We start from the raw sequence: 26,055 nt of genomic DNA on the forward strand, positions 1-26,055 counted from the left end.
GCTTCTGCCTTGGTGCCAATGATGGTCGTATGCGTGTTTGGCGCCGTGCAGGTGAGCGCCACAATCAGGACTGCATACGACCGAGGCACACAGGGCCAACACCCGGCATCATGGTGTGGGGAGCGATCTCCTACACTGGCCGTACACCACTGGTGATCGTCGAGGGGACACTGAATAGTGCACGGTACATCCAAACCGTCATCGAACCCATCGTTCTACCATTCCTAGACCGGCAAGGGAACTTGCTGTTCCAACAGGACAATGCACGTCCGCATGTATCCCGTGTCACCCAACGTGCTCTAGAAGGTGTAAGTCAACTACCCTGGCCAGCAAGATCTCCGGATCTGTCCCCCATTGAGCATGTTTGGGACTGGATGAAGCGTCGTCTCACGCGGTCTGCACGTCCAGCACGAACGCTGGTCCAACTGAGGCGCCAGGTGGAAATGGCATGGGAAGCCGTTCCACAGGACTACATCCAGCATCTCTACGATCGTCTCCATGGGAGAATAGCAGCCTGCATTGCTGCGAAAGGTGGATATACACTGTACTAGTGCCGATATTGTGCATGCTCTGTTGCCTGTGTCTATGTGCCTGTGGTTCTGTCAGTGTGATCATGTGATGTATCTGACCCCAGGAATGTGTCAATAAAGTTTTCCCTTCCTGGGACAATGAAATCACGGTGTTCTTATTTCAATTTCCAGGAGTATATATATATTAGTTTGGTTTCCGGAGTATATATATATATATATATATATATATATATATATATATATATATATATATATATATATACTTCGGAAACCAAACTATGGTGCGAGGCGGAGGGTACCCTGTACCATCATTAGTCCTTTCCTTTCCAGTTCCACTCGTAAACAGAGCGAGGGAAAATACTGTCTAAATGTCATCGCACGAGTCCTAATCTCTCTAATCTTATCTTCGTGGTCATTACGCGATATGTACATTGACGGCACTAAATTCGTTCTGGAGTTAGCTTCTAATACAGGTTCTGTAAGTTTTCTCAATAGTACTCCGCGAATAGAACTTCGTCGTATCTCCAAAGATAATCGTTTGAGTTCCCGAAACACCTCTGTAATACTTGGTTCTGTTCGAACCATCCGGTAACAAATGTAGCAGCCTGTCTCTGAGCTGCTTCGATGTCTTCCTCTAATCCAACCTGGTATGGATCCCAAAAACTCGAACAGTACACAACAATGAGTCGCACTAGTGTCCTATATGCGGTCTCCTTTACAGATGAATCAACTTTCCTAATATGTCCCAAAAAAACCGAAGTTACCATTGGCCTTCCTTTCTTCAGTTCTTAAGTGCTCTTTCCTTTTCATATAGCTCTGCAACGTTACGTCCAGATATTTAATCAGCGAGACTATCTTAAGTTTTTAAAGATGGTTGAAACAAAAACTGTTGAAATTCTTCACGGTAAATGATAACAGCCAAACAGTTGCAGGATAAAGATTTAATAAAATCCTTGACCACGGTTTCGGTATACCTAAATATACCTTCATCAGAAGTAAAATACACTAATATCCTATCCTGCAGTGGAGATACATAAAGCAATTGTGCCAAAGGAGTCGTCAGTAGTTATGTTCTATAAATGGAGAAGATGTTTTAACTACTGACGGCACCTTTGTCACAATTGTTTTATGTATCTCCACCTCTGCAGGATGTGATATTAGTGTCTTTTACTTCTGATGAAGGTATATTTAGATATACCGAAACCGTGGTCAGGGTTTTTAATATATCTTTATCCTGCAACTGTTTGGCTGTCATCATTTACCGCAAAGAGACTTTGTCTGGCAGCATACTACTAATGCTGTACTCGAAAATTGTAGGTTTTTTCTCCTCCTCATCTGCATTAACTTACATTTGAGCTGGCAGACAACTACGAACACGCCATACTTCATGACAACGAGACGCACCACGACAGAACGTCCATTTACAACCACCTTCCAGGAGCAACGAGGAGATGAACCTTGGAAGGGACTAGAAACTACTTTCTGACACTCCCACAGCCATCTGCCAATCTCTTTACTTAAGGTGGTAAGGAGCATAGCCCTGGTGAATCCAGAGTTGGGCCTTAGCGCGTCAGCCGCTAACTATCCAGACTAACTGAGGAAATCTAGTTTGATTCTAATTCCAAGATTCAGTATTGTAGTAGAGTACTATGCAGTGTAGACTTGTTGATTATAGTGCAGTGCTGTATAATATAGTGTAATCTAGAATTATAACTCACAAAAGTTGTGATGTTACAAAGCAGGTTCGAATCCTGCCTCGGGCATGGATGTGTGTGATGTCCTTAGGTTAGTTAGGTGTAAGTAGTTCTCAGTTCTAGGGGACTGATGACCTCAGAAGTTAGGTCACATAGTGCTCAGAGCCATTTTTTGAACAAAGCAGTAAAAATAGATCAGTAAACATGTGCTTTCTGGATTCCGGATGAGTATGTTGTGACAGATGGTCAAAGGGTAGTACTGTAATTAGACTTTGAAATTATTTGTATAATATTTTAAGAAAGATGTTTTGAATTTTTGTACGATAAATGTGCTATGTGATAGATTTCAGTGAGGGATAGAACATGAACAATAGAACTCAAAAAGTAATAAGCGCCATTAAAATGTTAGAATGTGTGTGAATTCGCAAGGGAGCAAACTGCTGAGGTCATCCTTCCCTAGACTTACACAATACTTGAACTAACTTATGCTAAGAACAACACACACACCCATGCCCGAGGGAGGACTCGGACCTCCTGCGGGAGGCGCCTCAAACCGCGCAGGCACTGCGCGCGACAGCAGCGTCATTACTTTGGAAAAATTTATAATAATAGGGTAGCAGTCAAGGTCGTTGAACATAGCGTAAATACTGTTCGTGATATATTCAACTTGATCATGACGTATATTCTAGGTCTCTTCATAGTGGTGCGGTGAGTTTTAAGCTGCACAAGAGGATTCATTGATCTTTCTATTTAAGTACAATGAGGGATATGCAAGTTCTCATTTATATTATCAATATGATGTTTGAATATTACTAGACGATTCCTGAGGACAGATTTAGTACGTTCTTGTATCACCTTCTCCTACACACGTTTACGCAAATTTTGTGAAGTCATTGAATCTATACGCGGCAAAATGTCAAATGTGAACAAAACACCTCAAAGTTCTAGTCACTCTTCGTCCATATTTTTTCCCATAGAGATTACTTACTTCCACACAGTGTTATTGTTCGGTCCAATGACTAATACTGACAGACTTCTTTTGGCGATGAATGCTCTTTTTGTCTGCGCTACGTTACTCCAAAGGTCCACTGTGCTTCGAACGTCATGCATTTAGTGGCCGTTAATGAAGCAGAATCCATACTTCGTCTACTACATACCCCGCAACTTCGTTTTAACTTTATCAATGATTTAGTTTCTCTTCTCGTGACCAAGTAACGTCACCATACGCCTTAAATTTTTCTGTTCTTCATTTCCATTCTATTTTCTTTAATTTCTTTCGTATTTTCTACTTTCTGAGGAAGTTTCTTTTTTATAACCAATCTCCTAAGAACGTCAAGAAATTTTTGGTTGATCTCGTTTATTGTAATTTTTTGTGCGATGCAGATTAATGTCACGTCTTTCTTTATTCTTCTTTTACAAATACATCTAGGCGCCTCCATCGCTCTTTCCCCCGCAATTCGCGACCAATGTCTTATAGAGTTTTCGAATAACTCTGCCTCGACCTTCAAATTCTCGCGGTGTACGTAACATAAATAGGGTTAAATAACAGTTGATAGGTTGTCGACAACTTGTCACGCTGTCAGACTAATTATGACGTCCTCACACAAAGGAGGCCAACCAGATATCGTGAGTTCACCAAATAAATACTTCGTGAGGCACTTTCATCTGTAATTTCCGGTAAACATCACAAAACGACATAACATGTACAGGTGTAGGCTAATCATTATGATAACACGCAACTACAGACAGAATAGCAGTACCTGTTCAGAAAAACATCTTTCCAAAGCAGTTATCTATTAAAAGGAGCCTACCATGTGAGTAACACATATTATCCTATCTTAAGGCTCACCATATAGTAACATAACAGCCATAAATTCACACAGTTTCACGATATAGACATTACGGAAGGACAAAAGTTAATTTAACTAACAACGGAAGCAGATTTCAGATGAAATGTTATGTGGGAAACCATAACATTTTATCAAAGTAGTGGCATATAAGTAGAACAAAAAGGTGATGAAATCTACATTGGCATAATAATAATCAAAACCACCTTAAATAATTAATGTTTTTCTCTATGTAACACCCCGAATTATATGTTTTTTAAAATTTCATAAACTTATTGATGATGTCGAGTAATTACCAAAGTTACTTTGGTAAGAATAAACTTATTGCTTATTCAGCTGCAAATAACTTTAAAGGTCAAATGAATTCATAATGTCAAATCAGTAATCCGACCAATGGTTTCGTTTGTAGCTGAGGTACGATCATTAACTTAAAAGGCGGAAAAGAAGTGTGAGGCTTCGGGCATTCAGTCCTCACAAAGGGATTTAGACCTATTGGATCAGAAGATACATTAACACAAATGAAACACGGCGTCAAACTGGCGAAGCACTGGATACGGCGGTGCCAAATTACCCTGGTATCGGCATATAAGTGAACAGACTGACAAACTGAAAGTGTGGAAAGGAACTATCCTACCAATAATGCTTCACGTAAGGATTGAGAAGATCTATTTCAATACTGAATAAGTAGATAGAAATGAACTCGACACTTGATATTCTAAATTTTTCTCATATTGACGCTTTTCGAGCATAGCCCATGTTCAACATGTCTGCCAAAAAAAAAGTACGAAGTCAGTAACATAAGTGCACAAGAAGAGTAAAACACGGAAGGTGTTACAAAAAACATTCAAAAGATGTTCATACGATACAGAACAGCGCTCGTACAAAGTGTGGAGTCACACGCCTCCGTCCTCACCATCAATGTTCAACTGACGGAGAGTTGCCGTTACAAAACTTAAATATCAGAAGCTGCCACCAGGTGCACAGGCTGTATTTGTACAGTGACGTTCCCTTAGCCCACAGAAATAAATGAAGAACTTGATAGTAACATTGAAATTAGTACAGACATAGTAACAAAAACTTAATTATAAAACTAAATACAAAAATTCAGAAAAAGTATGCACAACAGCTCATAATACCGGTACACACAAAGGGACGTATCGGCAGATGATGGTTAAAGTGATCGATATAGCAAAAATCGACCAGTATTGCTGGCCCCTGTTCTGATCGGAACCGAGGTAGAATGTCTCTACACGTCGGTCAGGGACCTGAGGATGGCACATTAAAACGCTGAAACTGGTAGTCAGCTAAAAAAGTTTAGAAATTAGACGGCCGAAAGGTATTTAAGTCGACATCCTGTATCGAACAGCCGAGTCCCGCAATCATCTCTAAAAAGGTGGACACACATAGACTTTTCGATCAATCAATCGAGCAGTAAACGTCGCGATTAGATACTTTCGCACGATCCGTAGAGATGGAGTGGTGTCGCCCTGTGCGTAAACCGCAGTCGTTGTCTTTCTTCGAGGGTAACGTACGCCAAAAGCGTTCGTAATTCATAGCGCAGAAACCGCTAATGCACAGCACGCCTTACCTGTTAATCTCTTTTGTGAAATATATTGACCTAATAGTCTGCAACGACGATTCCCGCCCACAATTGATATTAAATATACAGTTCCAATGCTTTCCAAAATCAGAGCAACCAACCGAAATTTTGCAAGGTTGCGTTTATTTTACCTCAAAAGAGGAGAAACAGGTGACAGCAAAGTAGAAACAACGTAAAGAATACAGAACATAAACAACTGCAACATACATAACAGTAGACGAAAATGTTCTTATTTTTTCCTACTAAATAGATTTGTACACACACTGCGGCAACTTGTTAATGCGAAATGCGGTCACTACGGGGTATGACCACCTCTAGCAGCAATACAGACTTGACAACGACGGAGTCTGCTGCGAATAAAGTCATCAATGTCATGTTTAGGCAATAATGCCCTTTCTTCCTACGGAGGTGCTCGCACGTCTTGCGAAGTAGTTGGTGGATGTTGACGAGGTGCAGCCGGTCTCCATAGTGCATCCCATAAAAGTTTTATGGGATTCAAATCGGGAGAGCGAGCAGGCCACGCCATGCGTGCAGTATCTTCCGTTCCAAGAAGACATCAACCCTCGTTCTTCAGGGGGTCGATTAGTACCGTCCATCAATACGACGTCTGGGGGCACACCACCTCGCAAATACCCGTAAATGAGGTCCCAAGGCCTCGTCACGATATCTGACAGCAGTTAAACCTTTCCGATTCACGCATAAAATTTCATAGAGAGATTTTAGAGTGTTCTACACACTGCCCGCTCACACCTTAGTGATCCTCCTCGATATCGGTCTCTTACCGCAATTTTCGGATCTCGAAATCGTGTTCAGATTTGAATCCATCGAGAATCACTCTCCAGACCAAATCGGGAGTCATTTGTGAAAAGAACAATGGCCAGTGTTCGACTGTTCACGTGGCACGTTGACGATTCCACCGTAGACGTTCTCTTTTGTGAAGACGCGTCAGAGGCACACATACAGCAGGTCTCTATCAAAGGCTTCTCTACACCGTTTTCCTGGATACAACACGTCGAGTGGATGCTGCGAGGACACATGCCAGTTGCTGCGCAGTACTAGGGCGATACTGTCGTGCCCTTATAGCCAAACAATGGTCCTCTCTTTCCGATGTCAAACGTGGTCGGCCCTGCCTTGGTCTCCGTGACACAGTTTCGGTCTCTATAAATTGTCGCCACATCCGAGAAACGACAGAGCGATTGACCTTAAGCCATCGGGTCACATGAGTTTGCGACTCCCTATGACTCTACACCGGAGAGAGTCTGATAGACATCTTCCCTGTGCCATACTGTAGTGTATGTGGCTGTTTACACAGCAACTGTTGATGTGGCAAACACTACTCCGTTTCATAGGTGCCCTGACTTCATTGTTGGTATCGTTTCCGGTTGACCGAAATGCCTTCTTCCGTGCAGAACACGATCGTACGGACATCTGTTGGCAGTTTGTATGATTATATCCTGAATTAGACACAAAGCGATCAAATATCGGTTTATTGCTTTAATTTTGGACACCATTTTATGTCTCACCTCCATGATTCCTCGAGGATCTGCACCTGTCTAAACGCGCGTAGTGTTATAATTTACGTGCGTAATGTGAGTTTTTACATGCAGAATGAACTGCAACAGTAAGACGAACTGGACCACCAGTTACTCAGTACAATTAAAACGGCCCCTATCACAAGGATTCGTTTCCTGACGTCTAATTGTAGGAAATTTTCTTCTTGTTCTTACCTCCGTAGGAATATGTGACACTCACATTACCCGTATTTGTATTGTATGTCACTGACACATTTCTCATAGATGGACACGTACGTACCTGTCCTGAAAAGGTGGGACAGCTGAGATGTGAGTCTACTAACAGTAACTTGAACAGATTTTGCAAGAAGCGTATATACCCCAGATGTATCCTTTTATGAAAATTGTGTTAGCGATATATACAGTAATCCGAAAACTGATATTTGTCTATTTAATAAAATATTATGGCAAATATATTTAATGCATCCGAAAACAAATATCTAAAAAGACTTTTTCTCCAATGCCTGAAGATCGTCATTATGGGACGAAACTTGTAGCATCATACGTCAGCTGATAGTGTATAGAGGGTGTATAGAGCGTGTCTCACTACTACAGGTACAAATTAAAGGTCATCAGTCTCCTAGAACTTAGAACTACTTAAACCTAACTAACCTAAGGACATCACATACATCCATGCCCGAGGCAGGATTCGAACCTGCGACAGTAGCGGTCGCGCGGTTCCAGACTGTAGCGCCTAGAACCGCTCGGCCACCTCGGCCAGCTTTCCAAGGTACCAAGAACCTGATATGCAGTTGGCAACTCACACATTGGAACAAGTGTTCCACATGGAAACATTATGGTAGGCAGTGGATGCAGAACTCAGTATGTCTCCTCGTCGATGTCCGTACACGTGAAAAATCCCAGGCGCGTTCGGAAAGTACTGACAACCACCTGCAGTGCGTTACCGCAGCTTATTCACGCTGTCAAAAGGATGGAATAAAACAAACTTTACAAATTCCCCACACTAAGAATTCCAACGTGTTGAAGCCGGGGGATCGGGCAAAAACTGGATACTGGCAAGGCAAGACTGATACACTTGTTCTCGAAGATTCTTGCTACTTATTCCCGAAGAAGCATAATAAAGTGTTTACGTGTACCATCATGCATGTGCCACATACGCAGTCTGTCACTATAAGAAACATCATCAGAAAGGTAGCCTTAGACATTAACAATCCTTCTGGCCATGAGACTGCTAGGATTAATTCCTTCACTTCCTATAAACACCTCTTTCGTTTGTACCTGAAATAATCAAACAAATTTTACGAATATGTTCTTTAGATTTATTACATGAGAGGAGCACTACCTTGCAAAAACATTTCATTTACGAACTTAAAGTGACAGAAAAAAATGGTGGACTGTACCTGGGATTGGAACATTGCGGGCGGGAGGTAGCACAGTGAATGTCATAACAGTTTTGAGATTTCAAAACATATGGGTCTGAGTAAAATAGTGTTAAACAAAGTTGCCTTAATATTTTCTACAACACGCAAAAATATGCAGTTGTGTTATATGTACCACTAACTGAGAAGATAGATGTTGCCCAGGTATTTATTTATAGCTGTACCACAAACTTTATATGCGAGGAATTTTTTTTTCTTATAAAGCTCCTTTTTCTAAAATTTTTGAGGTTGTACGATTGGGGACATTAACGAACAGCTCGTCGTTTTATTCACTAATATGGGAAAGAGCCCAGTAGAGCTCCCAGTGCAAAAAGCAATACTAACGTCCGCACCTGTAACATGCAGCACCTGGCCTTTTACTTTGTTTATGCTCACTGCATAACATAAGCTCACCTTGAATTGTACATGATTAAAACAAAATGGTAAATAGTTAGGAGTAAGCGAGGTTCGAGATTTAGAAACCCGCTCGCCTGTGCGATTTCCCGTCAAAATTCCGGCTTCTATGATGTTACGTTGGAGAGAAGTGACTTTAAGTGTTTTGAGGAGCAAGACAAAGCATGATTCTCTCGATCAGAGTTACGTCGCGCTTCGCCCCCGGAAGGAATTTCCAAAGAGCGAATTAAAGTGTGACGTTCTGAAGCCAGGCTTCAAAATCTTCATTGGATTCTTGAGACCTCGTAGTCGTCATTCTTTTAGCCTGTCTGGTGTACTTAGAAAGACTCGACAGTTTCCTAGGCAATTTTATTTCTAAAATTAAACTGTAATAATTAGTCACCCAGAACACAAGCAGACTTAATAAATTAGTTTTCCATAGCAAGGAATATAAATAAAACCTATCGAAAGAAGGAAAGCAATGTTGTTTAGTTTTTAAGACACAAAGCGAAATGAGTAAATCGGTATATCCTAGCAAAATAAACTCAGTGCTAGCATCTAATCATCGAGATAAGACTGTGGTGCTTAATTCCGTCACTGATGTAAATTTCAGAAAATACGTCTGTCAGTGAGTTAAAAGAATCTAACAGAGTCTGCTATTGGTTCTTTGGTGTACTACAAAACTAACAGCGCCATCTACTGGTTCTATTGAGTGCTCGCCACGATGATTAAACATCCGAATTACTAAATTGCGCAGAATATTTTAGATAAACCTTTAAATTACAGTATCGTTTTTGTGATCCGATTTTGGTGAAATAAAGTCTATACGTTGCCCGTAGCTTCGCTGAAGTTACTTGTGAAAATTCTATGAAATTTCGTCTGGTGGTTTGGAGATCAGCGTGTTCAAATGGACAGAAAGACACAGACAGGTGCCATGCTTATTCAGATTCAGTGTTTGTATGGATGTAGGAGGTTACCTTCACACTAATGATACGCCTGTATGTGTGATATGATAACATTCAGCTAATGGCGATAAATTTTTTTTGGGAGGAGTGGGCAGACTCATTATTAGTATAGATGTAGAGCGTTACCTTCACACTGATGATACGTTGTAACCTCCCAACAGAAAAAAATATAATGTATATTGCATTCACATTCAGCGTAACCTCCCACAGATAAATTCCGTAAACTTGGAACAATAAAATGTGACTAATCTCATAATAAAAAAATGTGACTCATAGATAACCTTTCAATAATTGACTGTGAATTTAAACTGGTAAATTTTGGACATCAGCAGCGCTGCGTCATGGCCCTGAAAGATCATTCTGAATAAACTAAAAATTTTTACCTCAATAAGGTCGCTGGATAACGCGTATATATCTGCTCCTATAAGAATTTTTTCTGGCACAGCTCAGTGCAATGCTGGCCGATACATTTGTCATGTATAAAAAGAAAACTGATTTTTCTTTACAATAATCAGGATGACCATGGATTGGAGAAATGAGTAAAATCTTTAAATTGAGTTGATGGATTGTCAAAAGTTAATTTTTATAAGAAAGATTATTATTAAGAGATTTTTTGAAAAACATTTACATGGGACTTGATATTACAGTAGTACATATGCGCGAGGCTGCTTTTACCTTATACTATTACGCTCAGACGCCGCCATCGCTCACCACGACCGCCCCAGCCAATTCCATACACCAGACTGATAGCTACTACTACTACTACAACTACTACACAGTTCCTACTGCATACAACACGGCTCTATGGTCTGAGATTCTCTTATAGCTTACATACCGCAGGCAGCGCGTGAGCAATCCATCGAAATTACTCGTACATCTGCTCGAGTGCGCTACCAACAAATTCCTTAAACATGGACCTCTTACAATGTGATGTGGTTATATCCGAATTCGGCTAATGGGGATATATTTTATTAGGAAGGGGTGGGCAGGGGGACAGGAGTAGAGTGGAGGGAGCAGCTACCTTTGTCATTGCTTAACTATTACTATTGCTGATACATAGGCTCGTGGTATAAATAGTAAACGTATGAACACTGTAGGTCATAGCTGTCTTTCTCCTCGCATGGAGTTATGAAACAGAATGGAACAGTAGAAGCAGGACGCATGCCAGTTTCCCTCCGACGGTCAGGAGGAAAAGAGGAAGGCCGATGTAGGAACTCCAGACGTGGGGTAAACAAATCGCCGACCACCGGCGGCAGGTGTTTGTGTAACCGCATCGGGCGGGCCCTGCGGCGGCGGCGGCGGCCGGGAGAAATGCAATAAGCCGGGCGCCGACCCAGGCGGCCCGTGACCGGAGGCCAGGCCGCGCCAAGACCGACGGTCGATCAGCGCGCAGCTGGCGGCTCCGCGGGTAGTGTATGGCCCACCGTAGCGGTACAGCAGCTGGAAGCCGACTACTGCCAGGCTCTGGTCGGGCACCGCGCCTCAACATATCTCCGTACATACTACGAGGGGCGTTCAGTAAGTGGTGCGACGCAATTTTTTTCGGCCAATTTTGCTTGAAAAATGCGGAACTTGTTGTGGGACTTCGTGTAATATTGCCGTTTCGGCCCCCTTAGTTCCATGAAGTTCCAATAGATAGCGGCGCTGTACGTAGTCTCCAAAATGGCGTCTGTAAAGAGGGTGCTCTCCAGGCAGAGAGTTGTCATTGAGTTTATTTTGGTGGGCAACCATAGCATGGCAGATATTCAAAGGCGATTTGAGAATTTTTACGGGGACTTGCTAGTGAACAAAAGCAGGGTGAGTCGTTGGGAGAGGCGTCTGTCGTTATCGTAACATGGTCGCGCAAGCCTGTCCGATCTTCAGTCGGCCGGCCGGCTTGCCACCTGTGACTCCCGCAATGTTGGAACGTGCGGACACTCTCACTCGCGCTGATCAACGAATTCGCTTCTCTGTTAGTGGCGCTGATACACAGGTCCCCCTGGTGGGGTACTCAAAGGTGTGTGGCCGCTGGGTTCCTCGCCGTCCAACAGGAGACCATCTGTGCGGAACTGTTTGCTCATTAGGAGGCTGATGGTGAGAATTTTTTATCGAACATTGCCACAGGTGATGAAACACGAGTTCAGCACTTCGAAACGGAAACCAAAACCCAGTCCATGGAGTGGTGCCACACAATCTCTCCTCCGAAGTAGAAGTTCAAGATCGCACTCTGAGTCGGTGAATCATGGCGACGGTGTTATGGATCTTTGAAGGGTTATTTCTGTCCGATGTCCTCCCTCATGGTAGAACGATGGTGACACACACAGTGGTTACAGTTACTACAAGCCCCACCACAAGTTGGGAAACGGGGCCAAATTTCTAGTAGTTTACTGTCGAGTTGAGATTTTCACAAATGTTTTATTCGTATCTTACAGAAACTAGCAGTACGGCAATAAACAGCCTCTTAAACACGCCGCTAACGGCAATCACGTAATTTATAGCAATACAACAATTTTTAAATTTGTTTAAAAAAAACACAGAAGCTAGCACTACGGCAATAAACTACATTTTAAAACACGACGCTAACGCCAATCAAAGTAATTTATAGCAAAACGACAATTTAAAAAACTTAAATAACATTAGTAAACAGGCTACTAAAGTAAATACAGAACTTTGTTAATAAGGTACGGTGAGGTAGTGAAGCTACCAACAACACCATTAAAAAAATTAAATAGGTCTCAACAAACACAGGATTAATGGCAATAAAAAGAATTTACAAACTTGGAGGAATTTTAAAAATTTTTAAACAAAAGTGTCCTGGAATATCATTAGAACATAACAGATATGACGGACCCGTGTAAGGCGGCCACAAATCACCCACTCAGGTTTGCTCAGGCTAGACAGAATGCTGACCAATTTAAATACGCTCGTAAACACAATTGCCACTCTCAGGCTGGTCACTGCACCGACTTTTAGCCAGCGAAAACTTATTATAAGATGGCTTAACTTGCTGACAGAATCAGAGCTAACCTCGTGCAAGGAAACATTACACCACACAGTCCAGAATGAGCGACCACATGATCAACCAACCAGAAGCATGAATTTACTCATAACCCACTACAGAATAGCGAAACAATTAAACTGCCAAAACTACACCTCCAATCGGACAGTAACAAGAGGAGGAGGAAAGATCACTGTCTTCAGTTACACCGGTGCCAGGGACTCGAAACCAGGTCGCTGGAGGCCACAAGGCAGAAGAGACGATGGTTACACAAAATTATTACTTAATGATTAAACCTTCCACAAACGTAACTTGCAATTATGCTCGAACAGGCAGTATACGACCTCCGATGGCCAGGATCCACACATCCGACCGCGCATGCGTCGCCAGCGTACCCAACACGCCACGGTCACGCGACAACACGCTCTGTCACCGGAGTTCACGCCTTCTCTGCAACATTGACAGGTAGTGACCGCTCCTTCATGTTAGGTGTCTCCTTTTAAACTCCAGTGTTGAAACGGAGGATTTAAAGAAGCTTGGTAACGTCCCACCAATGCGAAATGAACAGCAACTCCTCGAGGGGCGATTTTGTATACAACCAACACGCGAGGAGCTCTTCCGTCAACTCGACTCGCTCGTTACACACAACCGACATACATCAAGTGGCGACTCGGTACATCCGACCACGCCTGCTTCGCGCTGGAGAGCCACACTGCCCTCCCGTGTCCACCACACTCTCTGCGCGCAACCCCCTACTTCCGCGCCACCACACGAGGTTACAACCGGTCAAAGGTCTCACTTCCTCCATAGCAGTTTTCCGGAAGCAAAAACGCAGATATCGTTAGCAGAGGGAAAAGACGGGCAAGCAGCCACTTAATGACAGACAACATATCAAACAAACATGTCAGGGGAAGCAAAGGAAAACCAATGCAATCTAAACACAAGGTGTAGCACGGGTCAGACGGACTCTTGAAGTGTTGGGCTTCAGGCAACTGAGGAAACGTCTTCAGCGCAAACGTTTCCACGTTAATGCAAGACCTCAAACAAGTCTGCGCACCGGAAAGGAGCTCCCAAAACTACAGCAGACTGTTCTTCTTCAACCACTCAATAGCCCAGAACGCGAACCTTTCATCTGTTGGTCCAATGAAGGGTGCACTCCATGGAAAGCAGTAAGTGGATGATCGGTGGGTTATTGATGCTGCACGATGTGAGCTCCGATATCGATCGGTAGAGTTATAGCATGCGAACATACAAACTTTCCAGTACGTTGGTTTAAGGCTATCGCTTTGAACGTAGATTATATTCCAAATATTGGTATGGTTATAGTGTATTGGAATCCTGAATATAATTATAGTGTATTGGAATCCTGAATATAACCAACCTCAAAAAAAAAGTGTTCCATTACTAACTGAAGGCCCCGCGTCTAACAGTTTGTGTCACAAATGCAAGTACGAATCGAAAGGGAAGATCTACACCTACATCTTCTTGACTACTTTTCAATTCACACTTAAGTGCCTCGTAGAGGGTTCTTCAAACCACCTTCAGACTATTTCTGTACTGTTCCACAGTGGGAAAAATTAACAGTTAAATTATTGTGTACGAGCTCTGATTTATTTTATTTTACTATGATGATAATTTCTCCCTGTGTAGGGTGGCGGCAGTAAAATATTTTCTGGTTCAGAGGAAAAAGTTGATGACTGAAATTTCGAAAAAATGTCTCTCCGCAACGAAAATCGCCTTTGTTTTAATAACAGCCACCCCAACTTTCGCATTACATCCAGGGCGCTCTCTCGCCAACTTCGCGACACTAAAAAACGAGCTGTCTTTCTTTGAAGCTGTTTGATGTCTTCCGTCAATCCTGTCTCGTAAGGGTCCCACACTGTACAACAGTTTCCCAGCAGAGAACGGACAAGTGCACTTTATGAATCTTTAGTAAACTTGTTGCAAGTTTTAAATGTTCTGCCAATAAAACACTGTCTTTGATTTCTTTTCCCCACGAATTATCTATGTGATCATTCCAATTTCAGTTTTTCATAATTGTAATTACTTTGTCTTTCGTTGGATATACGTCCTATATATTTTTGTGATTTATCGTGTAATCGAAATTTAATAGATTCTTTTTACTACTCATATGGATGAACTCACAATTCTCCTCATTTCGAATCAATTGGCATTTTCGCACCGTACACATATCACGTCAGTCATTTTGCAATTGGTTTTAACCTTTCAATGACTTTACGAGATGATAAATGACAGCATTCTCTGCAAACAATCCAAAAGAGCTGCTCAGATTGCCTCTTACGTCGTTTATGTAGGTTAGGAACAGCAGCGGTCCTATAAAACATCCTTGGGGAACTCAAGGTATCACTTCTGTTTCACTTGATGCCTTTCCCTCAGTTACCGGCAAGAAATCATGAATTCGTCCGCACAACTGAGGCAATAGTCCATACGTACGCAGTTAGATTAAAAGTCTCGTGAGGAACGGCGTCAAATCTCTTCTGGAAATATAGAAACACTGAATCAATTAGAAATCCATGTATTACTTCGTGACAACAAAGAGCTAATTGTGTTTCACTAGAAAGATATTTTTTAAATCCTTGCCGACTGTCAATTGACAGTTTTCTTTGAGGTAATCATAATGTTTTAACACAGTACATGTTCCAGAACCCTGCTGGAAATCGATGTCAGTGATATGGGTCTATAGTTCACCGGATTTCTCTTGCTTTCTTACTTGTGTACTGGTGTTACCTGTGCCATTTTCCAGTCTCAACGTACGGATACTTTGTCAAGCGAGCGGCTATATGTGATTGTTAAGTTTTGAGTTGTTGTGTCAGCATACTCTGAAAGAAACCTAACTGGTACACAGTCTGTATCAGAAGACGTACCTTTATTAAATTATTTAAGCTGCTTCGCTGAACCGATGATACCTACTTAAAAGTTATTCATCTAGGCAGTTGTTCTTGATTCGAATTCTTGAACATTTACCTCGTTTTCTTTGGAGAAGTAATTTCGGAAAAACGTATTTAGTAACTCATGGAGGTAAAACGCCACCGCCATGCTACCCCAAAACAAGAAAAACGTTTGAGTAGAAGCATTTAAATTTTTAATCACATCAGTATCGAAAATGACAGATAACTTCTGTAGATTAAACTAGTTGGAAAATTAAGAGACTCGTAAATGTCACGAAATTCTAGAGATTACAAGCTACGGTTGACACAGGACACTCTTCAGTTCCTTGCATGAGGTCTTGCGCACGTGGCCTCCCCACGTGGGTGTGATTGCGGTCTGACAGATTACGTTCCAGGCCACGTAACAGTGCATATTCACTAGGCTGAATGCACCTTTTCTCTAGAAGAAATCCGACACCGTTCCTCAGTACACAGATACAAATGGCAAAACCTAAGGAAGCTGAGTAAGAGAAGACATAAAGGACAAGCCCTGGGTTGAGAAAAATACGACAGAAAGAGACACTTCTCGATCGTATGTACGAATGACTGAAAGAGATATGAGACTGATGCATAAGTTCGTAGCATTTTTGTTTTGCATGTGGGTATTCCTGTTGCTATGGGTTTATTTATAAATTTTCAATTTTTGCTTGTAGTTCACTGTTGCTATTGAAGTTTACAAATTGCCATTTTGTCACTTGGAGGTAGTGAGTGGAGCTATGGATTCTTGAAGAGAGAGTGGCAAGTGGGGAAAATTCAACATTTCCGACATATTCTTCTGTTGAAGTTCATTTGAGGGATGAAGCAGCGGAGGCAACCAGGAACGTCTCCGCAGTTTATGGGGATAACGCCATTGGAGAGAGCACGACAATAAAATGGTTTTCTCGTTTTAAGGAGAATCACTTTGTCAGGAGTAACTCTCCACGTTCAGGAAGAACTTCGGGATAAGATGAGGCTCTTTCAAGCCATTAATCGACACGACAGAGATATATCAAGAAACATAGGTCATGAACTGTTAGCATTCCACCATCGTGCGTCATTTTCATACAGTAGTGAAAATTCTAAACTCGAGTGTATGGGTACCACATTGTCTAAGCCGAAAACAGAAAAAATCAGCAGGTGACTCGTGAACAAATCCGATGATTTCGCTCGTGTATCGTTACTGGTGGCGAGAAATGGTGTCTTTATGCTAATGTAAGGAAAAAAAGAAATGGCTGAGCCCAAACAAAGTAGCAACTCCCTGTACAAAGATATGCGCGCACCCTTAAAAGGTAATGTTATGCATCTGGTGGGACAGCAGCTGTGTAGTTTACTACGAACTGTTTCCCCGAGGTGTAACTATCACTGCTGACATTTACTGTCAGAAACCGAGACGTCTCGCAGACGCAATCAAAGAACTATGACCAAGAAGACTACGTGTAGTGGTGCTACTCCACGATAAAACCTCCCGCATTTTGCTAGACTGACAAAGAACACTCTATAGGAGTTGGGTTGGGAAGTCATTCCACACCCACATTATTCACCTGATCTGGCGCTCTCTACCGAACAACCTTAAAGGAACTTCCTTTCCGGATGAAAATACTCTCCGAATGAGACTCGACGAGTTCTTCGCCTCAAAAGTATTGTGGATCGAACCCCAGCAGACAGTTGTGTATAGTGAAGGAGAATGTGTTATTGATGAATAAAGTCTGTGTTACGTGCATATGTTGTGTTCATTAAACTTTCGGAAAAACGCCAAGAACTTAAGCACCAACTCAATAGCTTTCCCTTCATTTACACACTCGTAGCCGTAATCTGCTGACCTGAGTTCACAATCGTAGTTCTTTATAAAATACTGAGAACTCTCAGTAGAAACTAAACGTTGTGAAAGTGAGTTTGTCACAAGCACAGTTCTTAAATTTCCCCCCACCACCACCACGGGCATGTCTTGTGGTCCCGTCCACTGACGCCACAGTGTCCGTCAATACAGTGGCCTCGCGCTTTTCCGGCAGTTCTTGCTGTTCTCTGAAGCCTTCCATATGTCCGCTTTGCCTAGATTTACGTTTCCCGATTCAGATCACTCCTGGACAGTTTGCGCCGGATTACGAGACTTCTATACATACTGGACTTCGATTCTGGTTAGTCGTTCATCCCGCGAACTCCGCCGTTTCCGACAGTGAGAATCGTCTGTTCGTTGCACTGGTCTCTGCGTCAACGCCAGTGAGAGTGATCATATATTGTAATCTACATAAGTGGAGCAGAAAAGAAAAAAATTGACATTCTGATAAATATAAGCCTAACATTTTTTGATGAGACTTTTTCAGCTTATATGTTTCTCTGAATTCAAATTTCTTGCATATCTTGTTAATGCAATATACGAAGTACCAATATAAGTATGTTTCTTGTAGCTAATTGTTAATAAGCTTCAGCTAAGAGTTGGGGTGATGACGTATTATATTTTGGGACGGAAGGAGAGAGACATAAGAAACTGCATTCACACCTACATAAATAAGACAAAGTATTCTTTTTGGGACTTATTTTTACAAAATGAGGACGAAAATTTAGCCATTTAACGACACACTGAAGAACTACAAGAATTGGACGTGTTAATCCGCAACGAATGTATCAGGTACCTCAGTAAGCAACTGATTTGTAGCAGTGCGCGGTGGGAAGGGTGGGATGAGACAAAAGAATCACTTGTCATACTTAAGTTACAGCTATGGTACTGGAGATACGAGCTGTACGCTATCGACCGTGACAAATTGTACAGGTTTTTGCCACGGAGCTGTGAACGGAAATCGAGGACGATGACGCACGAAAGAACGCTGTTCACAAATCGATTAAATTGTGCAATCTACCGTTCTTTCCTCCTGGCTCATGCAGGCACGTAGAGGTCCTCAACATTTCCCTTCACATTTGTCGGTGTTATAAAATTCAGATTTATCGCCGTTTATTGACACAGAGAAAACAACTGAATGTTTCTAGCACAACGTATGAGGCTATTCATGAACTATTTCTCATTATGACTCACTATAGATCACGTATCCCTACTATGACTCGTCAGGCGCATTTTCTCTGGTGTTTCAGCAGACAGCTTGAATTTTGTTTTCACCTTGTGTGGTTGGAATCAGCCCACACACATGGTTCTCATCAAGTCATTCATTCTTTCGCGTTACAAAGAAAATGACTTTCGAAGCGGATTTTTACATGCCATTCGACAGAGCGCAACCAAATTAGTCTAGTCCTATATTTGTTTGATCGATATGTATAACACCGACAGTAAACACGAAAAATAAACAGAAATCCCCCAGCGACTCAGTAGCACTACTGGCTTGGCGGCAGCCTTCGCTAGTGGAGTACTGGTTATTTTCCGAGTTTACTGTCCCTTTTAAGACATATAGATTAAACAGGTATCTTGCTAGACCAATCTGGGATCGCTCTACAGAATGGGTACGTAAAATTCCGCTTAAAAACTCATTTTATTTGTAGTGGGAAACAAATCGGGGCTTTCCACCGAGAGTGGGCATCGTAGAAAGACATGATTAGCACAATTTGTTTAGCCTGACTCCAGCTACACACCGCAAAAAAACTAAAACAAAAGTCCGTCCGAACAGGCCTTGGAATACCCAATAGTACCGACCGACCGCCGTGTCATCCTCAGACCACAGGCGTCATTGGATGCGGATATGGAGGGGCATGGGTTCATCACACTGCTCTCCAGGCCGTATATCAGTTTTCGAGACCGGAGCCGCTACTTCTCAATCAAGTAGCTCCTCAGTTTGCATCACAAGGGCTGAGTGCACCCCACTTGCCAACAGCGCTCGGCAGACCGGATGGTCACCCATCCAAGTACTAGCCCAGTCCGACAGCGCTTAACTTCAGTGATCTGACGGGAACCGGTGTTACCATTGCGGCAAGGCCGTTGGCACAGACTGCAAAAACTAAATTGCAAAGATCTGCTGAAACATCAGACAAGTCTTTTAGAAAAAAAAAAATGGCTCTGAGCACTATGGGACTTAACTTCTCAGGTCATCAGTCGCCTAGAAGTTAGAAGTACTTAAACCTAACTAACCTACGGACATCACACACATCCATGCCCGAGGCAGGATTCGAACCTGCGACCGTAGTGGTCGCACGGTTCCAGACTGTAGCGCCTGGAACCGCTCGGCCACTCCGGCCGGTAAAACTTTTAGAAGAGACACCCTGTATATACATGGTGTTTGACTATAAGTACAAACTATTAATCCACTGCTTTTCCCAAACTTCCCGTAGGATGTAAAACCCGAAATAAAAAGACGAATCAAATCGGAATAAATTAATCCCCACCGACCAGTGTTTACTTACCCATGTCGGTTACAATTTACTGTATTGAACTGCGTGTATACACCTAAAAAGAAGCGTGTATTAAAGCATCTTGTAATTGGCTGTAGGCGAGGGGGCATGCCTTATGTCATAGGCCAATTGGAAGCATCCCCTGCGGAATTCGCAGAAGGTCCGCTGGCCTATTAAACAATTGCAAGGAACCGAGGCAAGAGATCACACTGCACAGTGTTTAGAGGGTAGCTAGCCTTGGCGCCACACCCTCCACAATCACAATACAGATTGCGTTTCCAGGCTGTACTGGGACGATGGAGGCTGCTTTTAGCGAGCTATGTGTCGTCATTGGTATGTGTGCTGTTTCAGCAAAGTCACGGGAGAACTACTATTGTGGACTGTTCTGCGGCCAGTCGGAACTCATTGAAATACTCACTGATCTTTAAGATGACATCTCGGTGAGTGGACTGGGGGGAGAAAAGCTTAGGACCCCTTTGGAAACCATGACACACGACAACGTGCTCAGATCCCACAAGTCAGAATTTTTAAGAAACTGTAAAATCACTTATCATTGGTTAACCTAATCAGTTTAGAAGTGGTAGGAAGAAACACGACTGTGGTTACAGAGATCGTCCCTTATTTGCTAGCACATGAACGTAGACAGAGAGGGAGAGAGAAGGCCACAATGTTGGAGAGCCAACTACACTGATCAGCAAGCTCATTATGACCACCTACCTAAAAGCCGTTATGTGCACTTTTGGCACGGATAACAGAGGCGACGCATCTTGCCATGGAAACTATTAAGCATTGGTAGATCGCTGGAGGTAGTTGGCACAAAATCTGCATAAACAAGTCACATAATATCCGTAAATTCCAGAATTGGGAGGATGAGCTCAGACGACACGTTCAGTCACATTCAGCTGTGTTCGATATGTATCAGATCTGGGGAGTTGCGGGGCCAGCACATCAATTGTAACCCTCCACTGTTTTCTTCCAAGCACTTCATCACACTCCTAGCCTTGTGGCATGGCGTATTGTCTAGGTGAAAAACGCCACTGCCTTCCAACAAGTGTCCGACACCCCTTGGCCGTCATAGTGCCCTGCACTTGCTCCACTGGACCCATGGATGCGAACGTGAATGTTCCCCAGAGTGTAATGGAGGCACCACCAGCTCGTGTCCGTCACGCAATACAGGTGTCAAGGAGCTCTTCCCCTGGAAGACGACGGACTTTAGCCTCTCCACCGGCATGACGAAGATATCGGGATTCATCAGACCATTTAATGTTCTGTCACTGCTCCAACATCCAGTGCCGACGGTCACGTGCCGTTTCTGTCGTAGTTGCCGATGTCGTGGTGTTAACATTGGAACATGCATGGGTCGTTGGCTGCGGAGGCCCACATCGTTAGATGTACTGTTTGTTTAGACACAGTTGTACTCCGAGCAGCATTGAAGTCCAAAGTTAGTTCCGCCACAGTTCGCCCCTTGTCCTGTTTTATCAGCCTGCCCAGCCTATAATTAGGAGTGGTCTCCCAACCCCACGACGTCTGGACGTGGTTTCACCTTGGTTTCATCGCGTGTTGAAGACACTCACCACAGCACAGCTCAAACACCCGACACGTCATGCACTTTCCGAAATGCTCGTGCCGATCCTTCGGGTTATCACAATCTGCCTTCGGTCATACTCAAATGGATCGCACGCCTTCCCCATTCAACACACCTTCAACAAGCTCACTGACATTAAATGCACCATGCGTGAGTCCGACCAGCAGTCATTCCTCGGCAAGTGACGCTGGTACCGCCTGGATGAATTTATATCGATAGTAGGTCGGTGGTCATAATGTTCTAGGGCATTCGGGTGTAATGAATTTCACACCTAATTAACCATCTAAAATGAGGGCAAGAAAGAGAGACCAGTATCCTTAAGGACAATTTCTTCTTACTGGGCAGCACTCGCGATATTTATCTTTAAGCCAATCAAACTTATATACATTTATGAACATGGTGTCTGTTCTTTCGGACAAGACCATAGATGACCTGCAGCTGTCTAGAAGGAAATTAGAATTATATTAATACCTTCAGCTGATTACAGGCGTTGATATATATCAACAGGGACAGGCGAAAAAGTGTGCCCCGACCGGGACTCGAACCAGGGATCTCCTGCAGGCAGGCGATCTATCTATCTGAGCCACCGAGAGCACAGAGGATAGCGCGACTGCAGGGACTATCTCGTGCACGCCTCCCGCAAGACCCACACTCTCATCTTGTGTGTCCACACACTACATTCATAGTGTCCCACCCCAACACACTCATTACTCGTGGAAGACATTCTCACCAAGTCCTGTACGAGTTCAGGGAATATGCGTGCATCGGCACAGAAGGAGAAGGTCATGTCGTGTTTTGCCAGAACTATATACTTTTATGGACATGGTGTCTGTTCTTTCGGACATGTCATTGATATATATCAACGCCCGACATCAGCAATCAAAAGCAGACCGCAGAAATTCACTCTACAGTCAGGAGCCACCTCAATCAGATTTCACTTGGGCAGTCAAGATACTCTCAACTGGTGGAGCTGAACTTAGACACGCCTTGTTCGTACAGAGCCAACTGATATTGCGGCTACTTCAAACACCACTTGCAGATTATGAGTATGGTGAGACCCAGCTGCAACCGCAAAGCAAACTGTAGGAAATTTCAAGTCATTTTTCACGATATTCAGTCACTTCCATCTCATTATTGAACAATTTCTTGCAGTGAAAAGTTCAACATGTGTTCAATCTTGGACATAGATGCAAATGCATACTCTTCGGTAGCATTCTCTTCCTTTGGAAATCACTGTACAGTTTACGTGGATGTAAATGTTATATCCAGATAAACGTTCGTTTCAATCACTTACCAGATACCATATCCACGTTTGCTCAGGACATAGCTTCTCAATGATTGTTAAACCATTTCTTTTGCATTTTCATGCGTTAAACTGAGTTAACTGTAATCTCAGTCCATTTTGTAGATACAGATTTCCCCAATCATTTTTTGAAGGAATAAACAGCGATTTCACTGTATTTTTCTTCTGTACTACCTAGATTTCATCTTTTATGAGATTATCGAGTTCTTAGACCATTAACACATCATATCTGATAAAGTCAGTCCAAAACAGGTAAAGAAGACTAGTACATGCCTTTAAGATGTATGTATATATCACTGTTTTCGTGGTTCAGTGATTTAATTATATCAGATCCACAGGAACATTTTATTTATCCAGTTAAACGTTCACATTTTTAAAGCAACTGAATATAGGTCTTAACATCAATGGTTTTCCCAGCAAGATGAATTATGAATGAGTTCATGAACACGTTACTGTAACGCCGGAAATGCATATCCTCCTATTTCCATCCATTGTACTACAAATTTTTTTCCTTATTTTGTTACCTGAAGATGTGACGTTTCTGTGTCTTTATATATTGTAATTGTTTTGCTATTTGTGTGTATATATATATATATATATATATATATATATATATATATATATATTTATTTATTTATGCATTTATGTCGATGTATAATTTGTTTGTTTTGTAAATATTATTTGTAATTTTACTCTGAGTCTAGCCTAGGGAAAAGTATGCTATCGAATGATTACATCGATAGGTCGTGTGGAGAACCAAAGTGTTTAGGATCTTTGGTAGTGTTAACTCTGTCGCGTGGAGCGCGGGCAGGGCGGAGTCTGGCGGGAGTAGTGCAGTGGAGCAGGGGTGTTGTGTGACGCTCCCGCGAGTTGCCGCGCTTTCGGGGTTTGGCACCATGTAATTGCGCTCGAATTGCTATGATAGTTTCTGACACGGTGTCGCGGACGGGAAGCATTAGCTGGCGCACATCAAGAGCCCGTTTCGCCTGGAGACCGCGTTGAGAAGAAGGCGCGCCAACATCCAGTTTCTGCAACAGCGACGGCCGACAATGAGTGACTGTCGCCACCTCCTCGATCGACGACTTCAAACCTTCAATCAACCAACAAGTAAGTCTGGTATCACGTAAAGTTTTAGAACTGTATGGCAGACCTCAGCTTTTCAAACTGTTAAATTTTTCTCACTAAATTACAGCAACGTAGCATGAACCTTTGTTGCTCACTGTCCCAATTGCATTACCAAGGAGGGTCCCTTCCTTTTCCGGACTGCACCCGAGTGTCGTTGAAATTCAAACGCCAGCATTAAAGTAATATCATTCCATTTCACTGCTTTAATTTCAAAGTTCAGTTAAAGTATTCATAGCTGGCTCCAATATTTAGATTACACAAGCACAAATTATGAGTGCGAGTTTTGTTACCATATTTTAGCTTACCTGTGACTACAGCTCAGCTTCGTACGTACTAAATTTTACTATTGTTAATTGTTGAGAATCATTAAATTCAAGTTCAAAGTTAAATCTCTTATTTCTAAATTGCGTAGATTCAAGTAGCTTTTGAAATGATTGTTGAAGTAGCCCAAGACTAACCTTATTTTATTGAATTTCGTAGTGCTTTAGAAACAAAGCTCACTATTAATTTCAGTCACTCAATTAACTTTCAGTTTTCCGGTTTTATTGGTTCTTTTGCTAAATTAAGTCACAGTGTAGCTAAATTTATTACTTCTGACAAACTTTCAGTTTTCACACTACACGTGTCAACCCTCAGTTGCCACGCTTATAGTGCTAATTATATGTGTAATAAGCTTTCTTTTCAGTTACTATAGTAATTGTCCATAGGATTGGCGAGCGTAATTTCCCCCAAATCTCAAATATCTAATTGCCGCTAGTTAAGTGTTAACGCAACGGCCGCACGTTTACTTTCTTTATTAACTTTACCCCTTTTCAAAATTAATTTCCACCAGTTTCATTTGCATTTTTCCTTTCATTTAGATGTAACCCTTTCCTCCATCTTTACCGACAGATTAACTTCGGTGACGATTGCTTTTCCCAAATTTCCATTAGGTACAATCTGTTTAATTTTTCACTGTCATTAAGGTCGATAAGTGAGGGGGAGGTTACATTACAACAGCGTTCCCGAGAATCCAGACTGCAGGTACGCACTTGAAGACAAATGTATGACTAGTGCTTCCCTTGGCTGCCGTTCATATTTTTTAGCTTATTTTCTCCGTCAACGATGACCATAAAGTTAAAAAATTCTAGGCATGTTCAAAATACATTGACAAACATTCACAATACCTTCCCAGAGTTAATCAGGGAGCCTAAGAGTACCCGTAGATAAGAGAATCTAACACTTTCATTTCGGAGAGCTTGGGAAGCTATGGTACTGGCCAGCCAAAGGGGACTTTTCGTCCGATTGTTGTTTACCTGCAGGTAGGCATTCGGAATGATGATGAAATGAGACAGGGAAGTATATCACATTATAATTTACGCGACGTACCTGTGGTGTAGAGGTCGCGTCCTTGATTAATAATCAAAACCTCCTCGGTCTCTGGTTCCAACGAGTCATGGAGTGGAATGTAAGGAGTTTGAACGTGGTAAGGAATCTAGAGAACCTGGAAAGGATAATGCAAAAGTTCAATCTGGATATAGTGGAGACAGTGAGTTGAAATGGAAAGAAGACAAGGATTTTTGGTGAGATGAGTAATGAGTAGTATCAAGAGCAGCAGAAAAATGTAAAACGGGACTAGGATTAGTTATGAATCGCAAGACAGGCCATAAACTGTGTTATTGTGTAGAGTTGGTGATTAGGTTATTTTCATCAGAATCGCCTGCAAACCAACATCGACAATAGTTCTGGTATAAATGCCGATGTCGCAAGCTGAAGATAAAGAAATAGTGAAAGTACAAGAGGATATTGAGCGGGTAATTCCATACTTAAGCGGATATGACAATCTAATAG

General features: G+C 42.4%; 1 protein-coding gene and 1 pseudogene across 1 annotated transcript in view; both read right to left on the minus strand.

Moving 5' to 3' along the window:
* Positions 1–26,055, minus strand: part of LOC124805709 (leucine-rich repeat-containing protein 24-like) — a 677,046-nt gene that overhangs the window by 627,666 nt on the left and 23,325 nt on the right. The window lies entirely within an intron of this gene.
* Positions 19,690–19,807, minus strand: LOC124709155 (annotated as a pseudogene).

Source organism: Schistocerca piceifrons, chromosome 7, assembly GCF_021461385.2.
Source record: "Schistocerca piceifrons isolate TAMUIC-IGC-003096 chromosome 7, iqSchPice1.1, whole genome shotgun sequence".
NCBI classification, from domain to species: Eukaryota; Metazoa; Arthropoda; class Insecta; order Orthoptera; family Acrididae; genus Schistocerca; species Schistocerca piceifrons.